The 19,216-nt window shown below is 40.1% G+C and overlaps 2 long non-coding RNA genes across 2 annotated transcripts; both read left to right on the top strand.

The window, feature by feature from the left end:
• The first annotated feature begins 1,943 nt into the window (after positions 1 to 1,943).
• On the top strand, positions 1,944 to 6,859 carry LOC146502015 (uncharacterized). The gene is made up of 4 exons (XR_014869480.1): positions 1,944 to 2,140; positions 3,469 to 3,565; positions 4,684 to 4,728; positions 5,287 to 6,859. It is a non-coding gene; the product is annotated as an uncharacterized LOC146502015 (long non-coding RNA).
• Positions 6,860 to 8,921: 2,062 nt separating this feature from the next.
• On the top strand, positions 8,922 to 17,574 carry LOC146502014 (uncharacterized). Its single transcript, XR_014869479.1, has 4 exons — positions 8,922 to 11,010; positions 12,339 to 12,435; positions 13,554 to 13,598; positions 14,157 to 17,574. It is a non-coding gene; the product is annotated as an uncharacterized LOC146502014 (long non-coding RNA).
• The last annotated feature ends 1,642 nt before the right edge of the window (positions 17,575 to 19,216 follow it).

Below are 19,216 nucleotides of genomic sequence, written 5' to 3'. Positions count from 1 at the left end.
AGCATTGGCACATCCATCTGTTTTCCTATCCTACAGTCACACTCTGGCACAACAGTGGTTGGAGGCCACTGCATGATCACAACCCCCATCGTGCACATTGAACTTGTGATCTTATTGCCTGTGAAATGGCTGCTTTGAAGACGGGGACCAGGTCTGGCACCATTCAGATAATACAGTCTGATAATACGGCCTTTAACCGTGATACATGGGAGAAAATGTGTATTCTCTTACCGTCTACATACACAGACATTCAGATCAACTGCTGGGAAATTCAGAAATTCCTCCACAGGCAATTTTCATATAAGCATGATAACAACCAGTTTGCAACCATGTAAGTACAGTCCTCTATTGTAAACAGACGTGTTGGCAATCTGTCTGCGTTTATAAATTAGACAACAGTTATTTGCAGATCTTCCAGCTTAGTTATGTTGTCAGTGCAAGTCACTTCAATCTGTATAGCACCAAAGGAAACATTGGTGTTTTCAAGGTGCTTCACACTGTAAGGTAACAACTTACAGTACTGAAAAGAAAACCCAACAGACAAACCCCTCTGAGCAAGCACGAGGCGACAGTGGGAAGGAAAAACTCCCTTTTAAGAGGAAGACACCTTCGACAGAACCAGGCTCAGGGCGGGGTGGCCATCTGCCGCGACCATTCCTGGGGATTTCAAAAATGACTTGATCTGATCTAAATTTAAAACTAGCTAATTTAAAGTGTCCAGTGAGTTTTAGAAAATAGTTTGCTGTTGATATCACGATGTCACTATAAAGGGGAAACTTTGTTTCTTCCCTTACACCTCCCAAAAAATTCACACACCGATGATATGCACTTAGATATGCAACTTGGTTCTGTGAATATCTTTCTTTTGAAAGTTTTAGTAATATCTTGATCAAGTTCTCGGGAGTTTAATAACCAGAATGTCACAATAACCGCTGCACACTTCCATCTTTTACAGAGGGATTTGAAAACCCTCTCGATGAGTTTCTTGAACTTCTCTGGGGGGATTTTGTCGTATTCGGACCTGATTTCAGCCCAGATTTTCATGGTAAGTCGGTTGGAGATAGCTTCAGCATTTTCAATACTGAAGACTGTGCCTGAATTTTTTGCAACCTGGGAAATCAGTCCTTCCACAAAGCTTTCCACTGAAAGTCTGCATCTTTCTTTCTTTTCATGTGATTCCAGCCGATCGATAACTGTTACTGCCAACAGGTGTTCTTGGAATACTGAAGTAGTTATGATATTAAATATTGGTTGTTCCATTAGATTCATTGAATCCTCCTCCCCACTCCTCCCCACTTTCACTGATATTTGTGACAAATTACGTAATTTGTCACAAATATCAGTGAAAATGGCATTAGCAATGCAGTGAAAATATTTCTGCACTCTTCGGTCTAAATGCAAATCCATCCCCAGCACTGTGTTGGTCAGCATTTTGACAGCTTTCTTCTGTGTTAGCTATTTTATCAGAATTGTCCAAAAATTTCACAGATGGCAATAACGTTTTGCCAGTGGTGGCGTGAACAGAACGGTTTTCATGTACAGTGGAGTTCTGGGAAGACCTCAGTGGTGATACTGCTACTGACTGTTCACACAGGTCCATTACGTCCTCTACAAAACTTACAAGCCGCTTAGCGGTGAACCAATCGGGATAGCCTGTGACAAGGTATGCCCACTGCATGTTCGAAAAACTACTTAACAAGTTATTCAAGAGGGATACCAAAGCATGTACTGTAGAATTATCCCGATTGGTCAGAACTGTTTTATCATTTGTCATTGTGTTACAGTTTGAGCTTGCCATTTCACTTTTTTGTTTTTTAATGTTAAATTTATGTCTAAAATGTTGTTTTGTGTTAAATTACGTGTTTGAACGTTTAGAAGCGCTGCTAATGTCTCGCTGTATAAATGCGTTTCAACTGAACAGCCAGGTCTGTATATAAGGTCTATTTAACGTTTCTTTGCAACGTCACCAGTCCTTTGAAGATTGCCCCGCCCGTCATAACGAAAGGGGCGGGGCAAATCTGTTGCTTAGCAACTGAAAAAAGGCACACCGCGCTGAATGCTACATCTGTCCTGCGACGGTACACCGCCTCCGCACCACCGTTTAAACATGAAGTGTGGGTGTTAGAAGATCCCAAATATGGTGAGCTACTGGAAAATTAAACAGAGCGATAATAAGCGATATTTTATTGAGAAATTACAGTAGTCTGGCTGTTTCTCTTCACAGCTCTTTTCAAAACACGGTTACCTTTGGTGTGTTTGGCTCGCAGCTTAAAACGTAGTTTCAGTGTTTTTTCGCCTTCTGTGATTAATTCTGGTTTGCCTGCTTTATGGAGCTCAAACCAAGGCAAAATTGAAGTATCAGTATTTAAATGTAAATAGACTCAAACTAGGAGTGGATCAAAGGGGGTCCTTTCAGGTGCCAAATCTCCACTGCTAACATTTTGTGCATGTTTAGCTTAATTGTAGAAAAGGTGTGTCACAAAAAGAACCTTACAGGTGCTTGTAATAATGTTTGGGTGAATAGGTGAATGAGGCATGTTGTATAAAGCGCTTTTAGTGCAAGAGCAAAATACAAAAACCCTATATAAAAAGCAGTCAGTTTACCATTTATGTATTTGATCCATTGAACGCTTCTGTGAAAACCAGTTTGATATCTGTTCAAATAAAAAAATTGAATCCATTAGTTGTTTTCTCATACATTTATTAATCGACTATATGTAGAAAACTGTGACACTGTGGAACCCTTATTGCTTGTTGCCCTGAGGCAACAAACTAATGTCAACAGCATCAATAGAGGGTTAAAATAATTTTAGGAAAAATGAATTCAAATGATTTTCTGTAACTACAAAAATGACCTAAATAAGACAGAAGTACACATTCAACGTTTTTATCGTTTTGTCAACAACAGGGCGCATGAGGTTTGTTCAATATTTGTTGTGTCTACAAGGGTCAGGTGCTCTCATGAAGTGTCTTATTTGTATAGTTGAAAGCATTATAAAGGAACGCAAAACTAAATTACATATAATTATAATTCTTGGCACTTTCTGGTGTGTGTGAGTTAGTGTGTCTCTTTTATGATTTGTGGGTCCAGCATCAAATTCAGAATCCTTCCCATCACACATGAGGTCTTGAATATTCATCTTATTCTAAAGACCTCGTCGTTTGATAGTTTGCTCTCAGACTGTGGGCTTACTTGTGGTTTTTAGGATATTTAGAAGTAGAAGGGGATCATCCTTCTGTGGAACCAGCTCCCAGTTTGAATGCAGGAGACAGACACTATCTCCACTTTTAAGATTAAGTTTCAAAGTTTCCTTTTTGCTAACACATATAGCTAGGGCTGAATCAGGTGACCATGAATCCTCCCTTAGTTACCCTGGGACTACCCTGCTGGGGGATTCCCACCATGTGTTTATACACCTCTCTGCATTCAATAATTAGTTCTTGTTCATCTCTGGCTCTCGTCCACAGTGTCTTTTGTCCCGTCTTCCTCTCCTCATCCCCAACGGGTCGCAGAGGGCCGCCCCTCCCTGACCGTGGTTCTGCCAGAGGGTGCTTCCTGTTAAAAGTGAGTTGTTCCTTCCCACTGTATTGAGGTTTTTTCTTTTTAATTGTAGACTTTCTACCTTACAATCTATACCACCTCGAGGAGAATGTTGTTGTGATTCAGCTATAAATACAATTAAATCGAATTAAGTGGTTCAGCTGTTTTGTGAAATAAATGTGAGTGGTAAGTAATAGCCTGCATGTAACTCATGGTAAGAAGAGCAATATCGCCCCTCCTGGTTCAACTTTTTTTTTCTTTGCAGTAATCTTTCCAATAATAATACATATGCACTAACCTCATGCTTGCTGTTAACAATAGCCTAAAGACACAAAATCAAGTTTTGTTTTTTCCTTAAGTTTATGGGTTTTTTTATATGGTTGGCATTTATTTTGTTTCTTTTTAATAATTATATTGATTCTATTGATTGTTTGCCAAGCACTGAGGTCTCTGCTTAGACTGTGCTACTGGGATCACTGATTTAAAAATGAGGCAAAAGCACCAAAGTTGTGCTCAAAAATAGTACAGTGAGCTACAACCTGTTGCTGTAGTAATTCTAACACACTTATTGTTTTTAAATACATACATGTTTAGTTTTTTAAACCTAATTATATAATTTTTTTTTTTCGCAAAAGTGTCACCTTAACACCCAAATATACGTAATTCAAAACTTACTTACTTACATGGACCCAGTCTGATGGATAGTTACTGAATTGCTGCTGGAGTCTCAGCCATTGACTGTATGCAAGTTATATAGAGATACAGTCTTTTCTTTAAATGGTAAATGGACTGATTCTTCTATAGCGCTTTTCTACTCTCACGGAGTACTCAAAGCGCTCTATACAACATTTGTATTCACCCAATCACACCCATTATCTACACTTAGCACTTTCTAACGACATTCATACTCCGATGGATGCATCGGAATTTAAAAAGACATTACAAGGGTACTAGTTTCATTTTCATCTAAACATAATCAAATTTGACCTAAATTAGCTTACATATTACAGCTGAAGATGATTTTAATAAATGTACTGCTGCTTGACTTTGTTTTACTACTGCAGTAATAGTTATCATGTACAAAAGCTCCAAGTGTTGTTTCTCTGACTTAATGTTCTGATGACGTTTGTGTTACTTTGCAGGAAATAGTCAGGACCCAGATGAACCTGTGCTGGAATTCAATGTGGGTGAGTAATATGAGCATTTATGAAGGCTGTCCATGACCCGTAATTAAATTTAGTGTCATTAGTGCCACTCACTGCAAGTGACAGTGCACATGCTTTCAGCATGGAGTCTGTTCTTATGGTAGCAAAATAAATTCAGAAAATCTCCATAAAACAGCAGCTCAGCAGCAGCAATATATATGGTCAGCTGGTTGTGAGTTAATGAGCATGTGAAATCAGTGTGAACATTTTGAAACAACAACTCTCCAACCTCGTAATTGTAAGACTGCCTGTGCAGCCACAGGAGCCTTCAGAGAGTCTTCCTGCTTGTCTCTTGGGTTGATTTGCTCGTGTTTTCTCACCCAGTCAATGACTGTAAAAGGGCTGGACTAATTGGAGGCAGGTGTAATTGATTGCACTGATATGCTAGTCTACTTATAGCCCACATTACAAACACTGCTGTGTTATTTTGTCTCTCGGTGCAGGTATGTAATGTAACAAAACCTCTAATGATCTGATATGTTTGGGATGGATGGGCTGTGAATTATATAGTGAATTGTCTTATTTTGTCGCTCTGTGCAGGCTAGGGCCTATTATATGCTGCAGCCTAAAGGCAGCTGAGTTGCAGAGGATGGAGTGATCACTGGCTTCCTACTTACAGGGTGGTGGGTCTCAGAGGACAACTGCTACCCCTGTTGAAGTGAACAACGTGTGGAGTGCAACTGGCTTTGTGGCATAGCTGGCTCTGGCCTTGGACTGTGTGTTTTTACTTTGTACCTAAACGGGACACTGGACTTTTTTAACTATTATTCATTGTGTGAGTTGATTGCATCAGTCACCCGGTTTCCTACTTCTCAGCTAAGTTCAAGCCTCATCAACTCAACTATTCCACCATTGAGAAGGAAACCCTGGCCATGTTGCTTGCTCTGCAGCATTTCGACGTGTACGTGGGGTCAACCACCACCCCTGTTATGGTTTATACTGACCATAACCCTCTGGTATTCCTAAAACACATGTACAATCACAACCAAAGATTGATGAGATGGGCGTTGCTTGCTCAGGAGTACAACATAGACATCTGACATCAGAGAGGCATGGACAACGTGGTGGCTGATGCACTGTCCAGGACCCAGTATTAACTCCAGTAACGGACTTGGTGACAGTTGTTAAAAGTGTCTGTTTACTGTATGTGATATTTAATGTGGGGGGGTGTTACGGTCGCTGACGTCTAGTGGCTCTCCCTCTGTAGAAGAGGTTTTTTTTTTTTTCTCCTTTTCTTGTGTTGCAGGTCTGCCTCATGAGCCACAGCTGAGGTGTGTTCCAGCTCGTCAGCCACGGCATATAGTCTGCCATCCTAAACTGCCACACCCCTGCCACTTCCCCCATTTTTGCCAGAGCTGTAGTGTTTTGGGCAGCGGGCCTTAGTGTGTGTGTGTGTGTGTGTGTGTGTGTGTGTGAGAGAACTTAAACTCTGTGAAACTTTGGTTTTCTTTCTTTTATTGTAAGCAAAGGTGTGCCCTTACTGTGTGAATTAGTTCATCGTTGTGGAAGCAGGTAGGGGTTCTCTGCCATTTTTGTTTCAACTGTTTTCTCCTGTTTTTGGTTAGACAGGGAGCTCAGCCATTGTATTTTGTTTTGGTTAGAGAGTACTTTGTTGTTTTGGCTTTGGAGACCTTGAAGAAAAGAGCTTCCCTGTGATTCTTCGCTGTATCGCCATGTGTTCTCATTAATAAAGTACATATTACTCCAGTCTTGTGCTATTTTAGTGGAAGTGACCCATGACCGCCGGCCAAAACTGACAATATGACTATTAAAGTCTGAGTAATACTGTAATTTTCTGCTGCTCATTCCTGTGCAATATCCCATCTGCCCTCCTGTCATATTTCTTTTCAAGATTTTCTTATTTAATCACTAGTGTACATATATTTATATTTATAGATACATATATATTTAGTCATCTTTTCTCTTTTACCACATCTCTCTAATATTTTGCTCTTTACTATTTTTTTATTTTTTTATTTTATTATATTTTCTTCTACTGTATCATGCTGCTGAGTGACTGCTGCTCATCAAACACATTTCATTGCAATGTTGACCCTGTGCTAACTTGCATATGACAAATAAAACTGAAAACTGATAAAACTGAAAACGGCAAAGGGAACACATCAAGTAAGGATTTGTAAGGATTTCACGCTCCCACTCACAACGGCACTTTCAAAGCATAAAGCCAAATATTTCAAAATTTCATTTTGAGGCATTTTAAAAATGAATGTGTTTGAGTTTCATTGCTGCAATGAAACTCAAACACATTGCAGCAATGAAAGACAGTGAGATTCTACTTTCTGAAGTCGTAACACTTATTATAGTTCTCAGAAATGGCTCACAGGTGTCGAGAATGGTCTTCCAGCATTGGCACATCCATCTGTTTTCCTATCCTACAGTCACACTCTGGCACAACAGTGTTTGGAGGCCACTGCATGATCACAACCCCCATCGTGCACATTGAACTTGTGATCGTATTGCCTGTGAAATGGCTGCTTTGAAGACGGGGACCAGGTCTGGCACCATTCAGATAATACAGTCTGATAATACAGCCTTTAACCGTGATACATGGGAGAAAATGTGTATTCTCTTACCGTCTACATACACAGACATTCAGATCAACTGCTGGGAAATTCAGAAATTCCTCCACAGGCAATTTTCATATAAGCATGATAACAACCAGTTTCACAGCAAAGTCAAAAGTGTTAAATGTTTTGGTGTTAGTAGTCTTAGAGTTAATTTTACTCTAAGTAGAGTCACATTCTTTTAATGTAACTCTGAGGTGTAAAATGATAGTAGTTAAAATCGAGTGTTAAAAATGAGTGTTTCTATTTCAAATCTGGAGGTGTTACAATGGAAACATTAACTCTTGACCTCTTAACTCTGAACTCCTACAGGGGCTATGACACTAATAGAGTAAATTCACAGACTCCGCCCCCAGCACGGCTCCAATCGAAGCTGAAGTGAAGCCGTTTCAGAACATTTTGCTCTACATATTTGAGTTGTTTGCCATGCTTGGTAAGTCATTTTTTCAAAGATTGTTTCAATTATTATTATTATTAGCTTTTACTTCTGTGGCTCTTTGGAGTTGAGACAAAGCTGTGTGAAAGGCATTAGCCATGTTGCTCGCTGATAGCATAATATTCTGTTTTAGCTAGCTGAAAGGCATCGTTTGCGGGCAAATACCACAGCCTTGAAAAAAATCTTGCATGTGAATTTTCAGTCAAATTTTTTGGTTAAATACACCTAAAACAATGTCTAGAATGTGAAATGTTGGTATAATGGTGCTACTTGAAGCCTGAAAACGATCTCCCATAAAAAAAAACGAGCAAACAGCAGTAGCAGACGTCCTGACTGGGTTCTACGTTAGCATTTAGATCCCTCCAGAGTTTTGTGCACACGGTTTAGGTAAAAATGAAAAAGGTTGAGGTTTTACATTTAGTTCAGTATTACCTGTTGCCTGTGTCCTTGTCTTTTGGGAAAATACTTTACACAAGTAATGTCTCAAAAAGGATTCCTTTTTTTTCTGTGCTGCAATTGATTTGTGCCATTAATTAGTGTCAACTAATTTTTATTCAATCTCCACATAGGATATACTTGTGAAGATGGAATATGGGGGAGAGCAGAAGTGCGTTGAAGTTCCACAAAGTGATGAATGAAGGACATGCATATTGTATATTGTATTTATTGAAATAAGTGATGAGAATGCTGTTATTTGCATTTACCAGCTCACCTATGTCAGACCTTTTGATAAACGAAATTGAAAGTGAGAACATGTACACTGTTACATCTTTAGAAAATGTTTTGAAATTGTGGTGCACAGTTCAGAATAAATGTTTTTCAAAAACCATTGCATCTTTTTAGTAAATGTTTATTTCCAAAATAAATTTCTAGAAGTTCAGAACAGTAAAATTCCCGCTTTTTAGAATTAATTAGAAGATAACTCTTACGTAGTTAAACTAAAATACTCTTTGAGAGTTAATATATAAAATCTTAACACCAAGTGTTAAATTATCAACTCCAGACATATTTGGTGTTTAACACTAAATCAGAGTTAACGTACCAACTCTCCAAAAAGAGTTAAATTAACACTCTCTGGTGTGGACCCATATAGACACTTTAATAGTGTTGAAATCAAATCTGACAGTGTTAATTTGGATATGCTGGATTTGCTGTATACAGTCCTCTATTGTAAACAGACGTGTTGGCAATCTGTCTGCGTTTATAAATTAGACAACAGTTATTTGCAGATCTTCCAGCTTAGTTATGTTGTCAGTGCAAGTCACTTCAATCTGTATAGCACCAAAGGAAACATTGGTGTTTTCAAGGTGCTTCACACTGTAAGGTAACAACTTACAGTATTGAAAAGAAAACCCAACAGACAAACCCCTCTGAGCAAGCACGAAGCGACAGTGGGAAGGAAAAACTCCCTTTTAAGAGGAAGACACCTTCGACAGAACCAGGCTCAGGGCGGGGTGGCCATCTGCCGCGACCATTCCTGGGGATTTCAAAAATGACTTGATCTGATCTAAATTTAAAACTAGCTAATTTAAAGTGTCCAGTGAGTTTTAGAAAATAGTTTGCTGTTGATATCACGATGTCACTATAAAGGGGAAACTTTGTTTCTTCCCTTACACCTCCCAAAAAATTCACACACCGATGATATGCACTTAGATATGCAACTTGGTTCTGTGAATATCTTTTTTTTGAAAGTTTTAGTAATATCTTGATCAAGTTCTTGGGAGTTTAATAACCAGAATGTCACAATAACCGCTGCACACTTCCATCTTTTACAGAGGGATTTGAAAACCCTCTCGATGAGTTTCTTGAACTTCTCTGGGGGGATTTTGTCGTATTCGGACCTGATTTCAGCCCAGATTTTCATGGTAAGTCGGTTGGAGATAGCTTCAGCATTTTCAATACTGAAGACTGTGCCTGAATTTTTTGCAACCTGGGAAATCAGTCCTTCCACAAAGCTTTCCACTGAAAGTCTGCATCTTTCTTTCTTTTCATATGATTCCAGCCGATCGATAACTGTTACTGCCAACAGGTGTTCTTGGAATACTGAAGTAGTTATGATATTAAATATTGGTTGTTCCATTAAATTCATTGAATCCTCCTCCCCACTCCTCCCCACTTTCACTGATATTTGTGACAAATTACGTAATTTGTCACAAATATCAGTGAAAATGGCATTAGCAATGCAGTGAAAATATTTCTGCACTCTTCGGTCTAAATGCAAATCCATCCCCTTGAATTTGTCCAAGATTAGATCCAACAAAAGTTTTTGGTGAGAATGAGGGCACTTTAAACGTTTACCAAGCTTTGAAAGCACAGCCTGAATTAATGTCTCTAACCATCTTTCAAAGTCTGGGATTTTTTCAGGTGGCTCACAGTCTGAAGAAGATCTGTGATTCTGTATCTTTTTATATGACTCCGTTTGACTTATGTTTGTTAACGGTGGGATGCTGGCTTCATGTTCAACACAGGATTTCTGCTGCTGGGGATCTGGAATTGGATTGTTTTCTGCTTTTGCAGCACTGTGTTGGTCAGCATTTTGACAGCTTTCTTCTGTGTTAGCTATTTTATCAGAATTGTCCAAAAATTTCACAGATGGCAATAACGTTTTGCCAGTGGTGGCGTGAACAGAACGGTTTTCATGTACAGTGGAGTTCTGGGAAGACCTCAGTGGTGATACTGCTACTGACTGTTCACACAGGTCCATTACGTCCTCTACAAAACTTACAAGCCGCTTAGCGGTGAACCAATCGGGATAGCCTGTGACAAGGTATGCCCACTGCATGTTCGAAAAACTACTTAACAAGTTATTCAAGAGGGATACCAAAGCATGTACTGTAGAATTATCCCGATTGGTCAGAACTGTTTTATCATTTGTCATTGTGTTACAGTTTGAGCTTGCCATTTCACTTTTTTGTTTTTTAATGTTAAATTTATGTCTAAAATGTTGTTTTGTGTTAAATTACGTGTTTGAACGTTTAGAAGCGCTGCTAATGTCTCGCTGTATAAATGCGTTTCAACTGAACAGCCAGGTCTATATATAAGGTCTATTTAACGTTTCTTTGCAACGTCACCAGTCCTTTGAAGATTGCCCCCCCGTCATAACGAAAGGGGCGGGGCAAATCTGTTGCTTAGCAACTGAAAAAAGGCACACCGCGCTGAATGCTACATCCGTCCTGCGACGGTACACCGCCTCCGCACCACCGTTTAAACATGAAGTGTGGGTGTTAGAAGATCCCAAATATGGTGAGCTACTGGAAAATTAAACAGAGCGATAATAAGCGATATTTTATTGAGAAATTACAGTAGTCTGGCTGTTTCTCTTCACAGCTCTTTTCAAAACACGGTTACCTTTGGTGTGTTTGGCTCGCAGCTTAAAACGTAGTTTCAGTGTTTTTTCGCCTTCTGTGATTAATTCTGGTTTGCCTGCTTTATGGAGCTCAAACCAAGGCAAAATTGAAGTATCAGTATTTAAATGTAAATAGACTCAAACTAGGAGTGGATCAAAGGGGGTCCTTTCAGGTGCCAAATCTCCACTGCTAACATTTTGTGCATGTTTAGCTTAATTGTAGAAAAGGTGTGTCACAAAAAGAACCTTACAGGTGCTTGTAATAATGTTTGGGTGAATAGGTGAATGAGGCATGTTGTATAAAGCGCTTTTAGTGCAAGAGCAAAATACAAAAACCCTATATAAAAAGCAGTCAGTTTACCATTTATGTATTTGATCCATTGAACGCTTCTGTGAAAACCAGTTTGATATCTGTTCAAATAAAAAAATTGAATCCATTAGTTGTTTTCTCATACATTTATTAATCGACTATATGTAGAAAACTGTGACACTGTGGAACCCTTATTGCTTGTTGCCCTGAGGCAACAAACTAATGTCAACAGCATCAATAGAGGGTTAAAATAATTTTAGGAAAAATGAATTCAAATGATTTTCTGTAACTACAAAAATGACCTAAATAAGACAGAAGTACACATTCAACGTTTTTATCGTTTTGTCAACAACAGGGCGCATGAGGTTTGTTCAATATTTGTTGTGTCTACAAGGGTCAGGTGCCCTCATGAAGTGTCTTATTTGTATAGTTGAAAGCATTATAAAGGAACGCAAAACTAAATTACATATAATTATAATTCTTGGCACTTTCTGGTGTGTGTGAGTTAGTGTGTCTCTTTTATGATTTGTGGGTCCAGCATCAAATTCAGAATCCTTCCCATCACACATGAGGTCTTGAATATTCATCTTATTCTAAAGACCTCGTCGTTTGATAGTTTGCTCTCAGACTGTGGGCTTACTTGTGGTTTTTAGGATATTTAGAAGTAGAAGGGGATCATCCTTCTGTGGAACCAGCTCCCAGTTTGAATGCAGGAGACAGACACTATCTCCACTTTTAAGATTAAGTTTCAAAGTTTCCTTTTTGCTAACACATATAGCTAGGGCTGAATCAGGTGACCATGAATCCTCCCTTAGTTACCCTGGGACTACCCTGCTGGGGGATTCCCACCATGTGTTTATACACCTCTCTGCATTCAATAATTAGTTCTTGTTCATCTCTGGCTCTCGTCCACAGTGTCTTTTGTCCCGTCTTCCTCTCCTCATCCCCAACGGGTCGCAGAGGGCCGCCCCTCCCTGACCGTGGTTCTGCCAGAGGGTGCTTCCTGTTAAAAGTGAGTTGTTCCTTCCCACTGTATTGAGGTTTTTTCTTTTTAATTGTAGACTTTCTACCTTACAATCTATACCACCTCGAGGAGAATGTTGTTGTGATTCAGCTATAAATACAATTAAATCGAATTAAGTGGTTCAGCTGTTTTGTGAAATAAATGTGAGTGGTAAGTAATAGCCTGCATGTAACTCATGGTAAGAAGAGCAATATCGCCCCTCCTGGTTCAACTTTTTTTTTCTTTGCAGTAATCTTTCCAATAATAATACATATGCACTAACCTCATGCTTGCTGTTAACAATAGCCTAAAGACACAAAATCAAGTTTTGTTTTTTCCTTAAGTTTATGGGTTTTTTTATATGGTTGGCATTTATTTTGTTTCTTTTTAATAATTATATTGATTCTATTGATTGTTTGCCAAGCACTGAGGTCTCTGCTTAGACTGTGCTACTGGGATCACTGATTTAAAAATGAGGCAAAAGCACCAAAGTTGTGCTCAAAAATAGTACAGTGAGCTACAACCTGTTGCTGTAGTAATTCTAACACACTTATTGTTTTTAAATACATACATGTTTAGTTTTTTAAACCTAATTATATAATTTTTTTTTTTCGCAAAAGTGTCACCTTAACACCCAAATATACGTAATTCAAAACTTACTTACTTACATGGACCCAGTCTGATGGATAGTTACTGAATTGCTGCTGGAGTCTCAGCCATTGACTGTATGCAAGTTATATAGAGATACAGTCTTTTCTTTAAATGGTAAATGGACTGATTCTTCTATAGCGCTTTTCTACTCTCACGGAGTACTCAAAGCGCTCTATACAACATTTGTATTCACCCAATCACACCCATTATCTACACTTAGCACTTTCTAACGACATTCATACTCCGATGGATGCATCGGAATTTAAAAAGACATTACAAGGGTACTAGTTTCATTTTCATCTAAACATAATCAAATTTGACCTAAATTAGCTTACATATTACAGCTGAAGATGATTTTAATAAATGTACTGCTGCTTGACTTTGTTTTACTACTGCAGTAATAGTTATCATGTACAAAAGCTCCAAGTGTTGTTTCTCTGACTTAATGTTCTGATGACGTTTGTGTTACTTTGCAGGAAATAGTCAGGACCCAGATGAACCTGTGCTGGAATTCAATGTGGGTGAGTAATATGAGCATTTATGAAGGCTGTCCATGACCCGTAATTAAATTTAGTGTCATTAGTGCCACTCACTGCAAGTGACAGTGCACATGCTTTCAGCATGGAGTCTGTTCTTATGGTAGCAAAATAAATTCAGAAAATCTCCATAAAACAGCAGCTCAGCAGCAGCAATATATATGGTCAGCTGGTTGTGAGTTAATGAGCATGTGAAATCAGTGTGAACATTTTGAAACAACAACTCTCCAACCTCGTAATTGTAAGACTGCCTGTGCAGCCACAGGAGCCTTCAGAGAGTCTTCCTGCTTGTCTCTTGGGTTGATTTGCTCGTGTTTTCTCACCCAGTCAATGACTGTAAAAGGGCTGGACTAATTGGAGGCAGGTGTAATTGATTGCACTGATATGCTAGTCTACTTATAGCCCACATTACAAACACTGCTGTGTTATTTTGTCTCTCGGTGCAGGTATGTAATGTAACAAAACCTCTAATGATCTGATATGTTTGGGATGGATGGGCTGTGAATTATATAGTGAATTGTCTTATTTTGTCGCTCTGTGCAGGCTAGGGCCTATTATATGCTGCAGCCTAAAGGCAGCTGAGTTGCAGAGGATGGAGTGATCACTGGCTTCCTACTTACAGGGTGGTGGGTCTCAGAGGACAACTGCTACCCCTGTTGAAGTGAACAACGTGTGGAGTGCAACTGGCTTTGTGGCATAGCTGGCTCTGGCCTTGGACTGTGTGTTTTTACTTTGTACCTAAACGGGACACTGGACTTTTTTAACTATTATTCATTGTGTGAGTTGATTGCATCAGTCACCCGGTTTCCTACTTCTCAGCTAAGTTCAAGCCTCATCAACTCAACTATTCCACCATTGAGAAGGAAACCCTGGCCATGTTGCTTGCTCTGCAGCATTTCGACGTGTACGTGGGGTCAACCACCACCCCTGTTATGGTTTATACTGACCATAACCCTCTGGTATTCCTAAAACACATGTACAATCACAACCAAAGATTGATGAGATGGGCGTTGCTTGCTCAGGAGTACAACATAGACATCTGACATCAGAGAGGCATGGACAACGTGGTGGCTGATGCACTGTCCAGGACCCAGTATTAACTCCAGTAACGGACTTGGTGACAGTTGTTAAAAGTGTCTGTTTACTGTATGTGATATTTAATGTGGGGGGGTGTTACGGTCGCTGACGTCTAGTGGCTCTCCCTCTGTAGAAGAGGTTTTTTTTTTTTTTCTCCTTTTCTTGTGTTGCAGGTCTGCCTCATGAGCCACAGCTGAGGTGTGTTCCAGCTCGTCAGCCACGGCATATAGTCTGCCATCCTAAACTGCCACACCCCTGCCACTTCCCCCATTTTTGCCAGAGCTGTAGTGTTTTGGGCAGCGGGCCTTAGTGTGTGTGTGTGTGTGAGAGAGAACTTAAACTCTGTGAAACTTTGGTTTTCTTTCTTTTATTGTAAGCAAAGGTGTGCCCTTACTGTGTGAATTAGTTCATCGTTGTGGAAGCAGGTAGGGGTTCTCTGCCATTTTTGTTTCAACTGTTTTCTCCTGTTTTTGGTTAGACAGGGAGCTCAGCCATTGTATTTTGTTTTGGTTAGAGAGTACTTGGTTTGATTTTTAGCTAAAGGGGGTGTTTTGTTTGTTGTTTTGGCTTTGGAGACCTTGAAGAAAAGAGCTTCCCTGTGTTTATTTTTACTGCAGTAGTTTTGGGCAATAAATTATATTTAATGACATTTATTCTCCAGTAGTTTGTTTTCTCTTTCACTTTGTGTTACCCCTCACCCCAGTCAGCACTTCATTTTTAAGTGGGGCGTAACATTATAAATTTTTTTTGAATTTTATTGGCTGTCATCTTTTTGCCCACGGCGGAGACGATTGGTCAGACCTAGAATCTCTCTGTAGCAGGGTTTTGCATAAGAGTGTTAGCAGGTCAAAAGGTCAATTCATTTATTGTAGTTTTATTGCAGCACCCTCTAGTGGCCTTGAAGCAAACTGTCTCCCAACTAAGCCATGACATCTCCGGTCTCCTACTTTTGTGTGCTCTGCTGGAGGAGCTGACCCCAGCAGCCAAAGGGAGCTCGGGGGAGAGCTTCTTGGGGTCCAGTGATGTGTCCTGAAGAGACGACATGAGCTCTCCCTCCTGTAGGCCCACCCCAGCAGTAGGTGCTGTCTGTCTCGTTCAGAGTTAACTGCTACTCCTCTACATCTAAACGAGCCAGTTGAGGAGGTTCAGACATCTGACAAGGGTGCCTCTTGAGCGCCTCCTGGGTGAGATGTTCCAGGCATGTCCCACCAGGACAGACAGGACACACCCAGGACATGTTGGGGAGATCACAGCACTCAGCAGAGAATGCCGCAGTGTCCCCCAAATAATGGAGGAGCTGGCTCGGGAGAGTAAGGTCTGGGTCTTCTCTGCTTATGCTACTGCCACCGAAACTGGACACCAGATAAGCTCAGAAAAATGAACAACCTGTTTAAATAAAGGTTAAATTAAAAAAAAAAAAAAAAAGTTTGTCATTAGCTAGTCTGTGTACATGTACTTCTCCAGTGTTGAAAATGTTAAACTCACAACCTGCACATTTTCTGGTTGCATCATCAAATAAATACCCCCAAAAGTAGTCTGAGTACTTTTACACTGGTTTTATGCTGCGATATTTTCAAAGTCTTTCACTGAACACATTCAGTCATACATTGTTCATAATTTATTGGAAGTTTAATGTCCTGTCTAAATAACTTCAATCACCATTTGTATTCATTAATGAATAACTGTCTGACTTCTAATATTAAGAGAAATAGAAGCTGTTGTTCACGTAGAAGGGCCTGCTGCTGGATGTCCAGACTTTGTGCGTCAGCAGGATGGTCAGGGTACAGGGTTCGAACCTCCTCACGAGATGTCAAATCTGCTGGATAAAAGCAAGCTACATCACATCAGGGATTGTCCTAGAGCTGCCCTACAGTAACAATCAACTGACTAATATATGAAATACTTGCAGTAGCACAATAATAAACACAATGCAAAAAAGTGTTTAGTGAAGATAAAAAAACACATCAAAGTTTTAGTTTGGATAAAGGGAGACAGAGCACCAGTCTAAACCATCTGGCACCTCCACACACTACGCAGAAGCAAAGGAGAAAAATCCCAAGTTAAACAGAACAACTACTTCTAATAACAAACAGACGTCTCTCTAAAACCGTGGCAGCAGTTCACCATGTCAAATGCTTTCTTGTCGTGCACAGTGAGTATAACAATTAGCCCCACTGGCTGCACTGTCCTGCAGTGACATAAGTTAATTCAGCATTGCTATAAAACTGTCATGGTCTCCGTGCCTGCCCGGCCGGCCCCACAAGGCTACATGTGCTGTTTAGGTTCTCTCTCTCTCTCTCTCCATCTCTGCCTGGGTGGAGCTCACTGTGGGCTCCCGCCCTTGGCCCACACACCTGACAACAATCACCTGTCATCACCGGGAGCACTATTTGAGGCTGGAACACAGATCCTCTTGTCGCTGGATTATTGTACTACTGACGTTAGTGCTTCTGCTGCTCCTGTGAACTTGTGCTTAGTAATTTGAGATTCGTGATTTGTTTGTGACGTCCCTTGTCTTCTGCTTCAGACCTTCCTCCCCGGACCTGTGACCTCCCTGCCGTGTGAACGTGTGTGAGTGTGGGCAAGAAGACGTGAGCGAGTGTGAGAGAGCTACCCTGTGATTCCCTGGAGTTTTGGATTCTCTTCACTGTATATATTGTGCACTGGTGCTGTAAATAAACTGTTTTTGGAGACGTCTAACTGCTCTGCGCCTGAGTCCCTACAACCAGATTGTGACAAAAACAATGAGGCTATTACGTTTGACCTGTACTTGCAGAATACATTCCAAAGCTTTTGTTCCCTAAAGCATTCGTCCTTCTTTGTGAGCAGTTTGTGACAAAAGAAAAGCCCAGAAACGGGCACCAGTCCAAAGGCATTTCTCAGATGGTTTGTGTGGGGGATTAGAAATTATTTTACTGTTATTGTTAATCATCATCATCATTACCATTGCATTAATAATACAATCTGCAGTATTGATATTGTATTCAGATGTTTAAACATATTGGTACCCAATTAGCCTTTATTATAGGTGCAGTTATAACCACTTTAAACTGTTGAGTTGAATCTATGATCTTAAATGCTTTTGAATGCTTGTTATAATCTTAAATGTGTACATGCTGGCCTTCTGTCTGGTGGAAAAGGTTACAAGTTTCAGCTGGTGAGGCAAGAGGTGAAACTGAGTGCAGTTCATGATGACACACAAACACACAGTAGACTTTATCTCATTTATAGGTGAGAGGTTAATCATGTTTGCTTGTAATTCTAAAATTGTCTCTGTAAAAGAGGAATAGTTTCTAGCTGTCTCTGCAAAAAGAGGAACAGTTTGGTTTTCCAGACGGGAAGTGAAAGTCAGAAGGCTGACAGGAAGCATCTGCTGTGGAGATGGAGACAATGTTATTTTTAAACTGTCTTAAGTCATTGTGGTTTTGAAACCTATGTATGAACTGTATCTGAGTGACGTCAAGGGGCGTAGTAAATTTAAGCCCAGAAGGTATAAAACACCTGCTTATGCTCTGTAAGTTGGGGATCGGCGCTGTCTGCGTACAGCGGGCGGTCTTCCCACGCGTGTCATTAAAATCATCGTTTGACTCCACCCGGCCGGACCAGTGTTGTTATTATGGAAGTTGATTACCTCCTCTACCCCTCCTCAATATTGAACCTAACATTTTGGGAGGCTCGTCCGGTTATTGAGGAGGGAGAGTGAGTTGGAGGTGTAGATGGAGAAATCTGGGGTCCGAGGTGGTCAGACGGGCAGGCATGAATATCAGTGGTCAAAGTGAGTGGGCATAAGCCGGCTTATCCAAAGGTAAGGCACTACCTGTTGAATGATTTCCAAAGCGTGCCAAATTGGACATGGAAAAATTAAAGTCTACTCACTGAAATTACTGGTGGATGTCTGTTTTGATTTTGGTGAAGGTCTATAAGTAAAAGTACTGGGTTCAAGTCCCAAGGAAAAGGAAAACAGTGAAAGTGAGTTCGAGTCTCACTAGGATTTAAGGAATTTTGTGGGTTCAAGTCCCAAGGAAAAGGAAAATAGTGAAAGTGAGTTCGAGTCTCACTAGGATTTAAGGAATTTTGTGGGTTCAAGTCCCAAGGAAAAGGAAAATAGTGAAAGTGAGTTCGAGTCTCACGTAGGATTTAGAGAATTTGGTCATTTTATGGGTTCAAGTCCCAAATTGGTCAGACAGGTTGGACCTGTGTGAAAAGATTTTACCTTTATGTTTAGCTTTATTTGAATTGCACAGTAATGCCTGTACATAGCGTGTCAGCAAAAACAAAGTGTCTGCTCAAGTTTAGACAAACACCCACATGTATTGTTTTAACCCACTACAAGATCGTTAATCAACTTGTTCCTCTTCGTCTTGCAAGCTTGCATCCTGTGCAGCCTCGTATGCAAGCAGCAGATAAGAAGTTGTTTTTTCCTAACTTGTACTCCACCCATGAGTGTTACGTGAGAGGACAGTATATAATAAACTCTGAGTGAATGCCTGGCGCGCTTTGCCTACACATTTCTGTAGTCGACGGAA

Source organism: Neolamprologus multifasciatus, chromosome 15 (assembly GCF_963576455.1).
Source record: "Neolamprologus multifasciatus chromosome 15, fNeoMul1.2, whole genome shotgun sequence".
Taxonomy (NCBI): domain Eukaryota; kingdom Metazoa; phylum Chordata; class Actinopteri; order Cichliformes; family Cichlidae; genus Neolamprologus; species Neolamprologus multifasciatus.
Note: the sequence above shows the minus strand (reverse complement) of the source record. Positions and strands in the feature narration are given on the sequence as shown.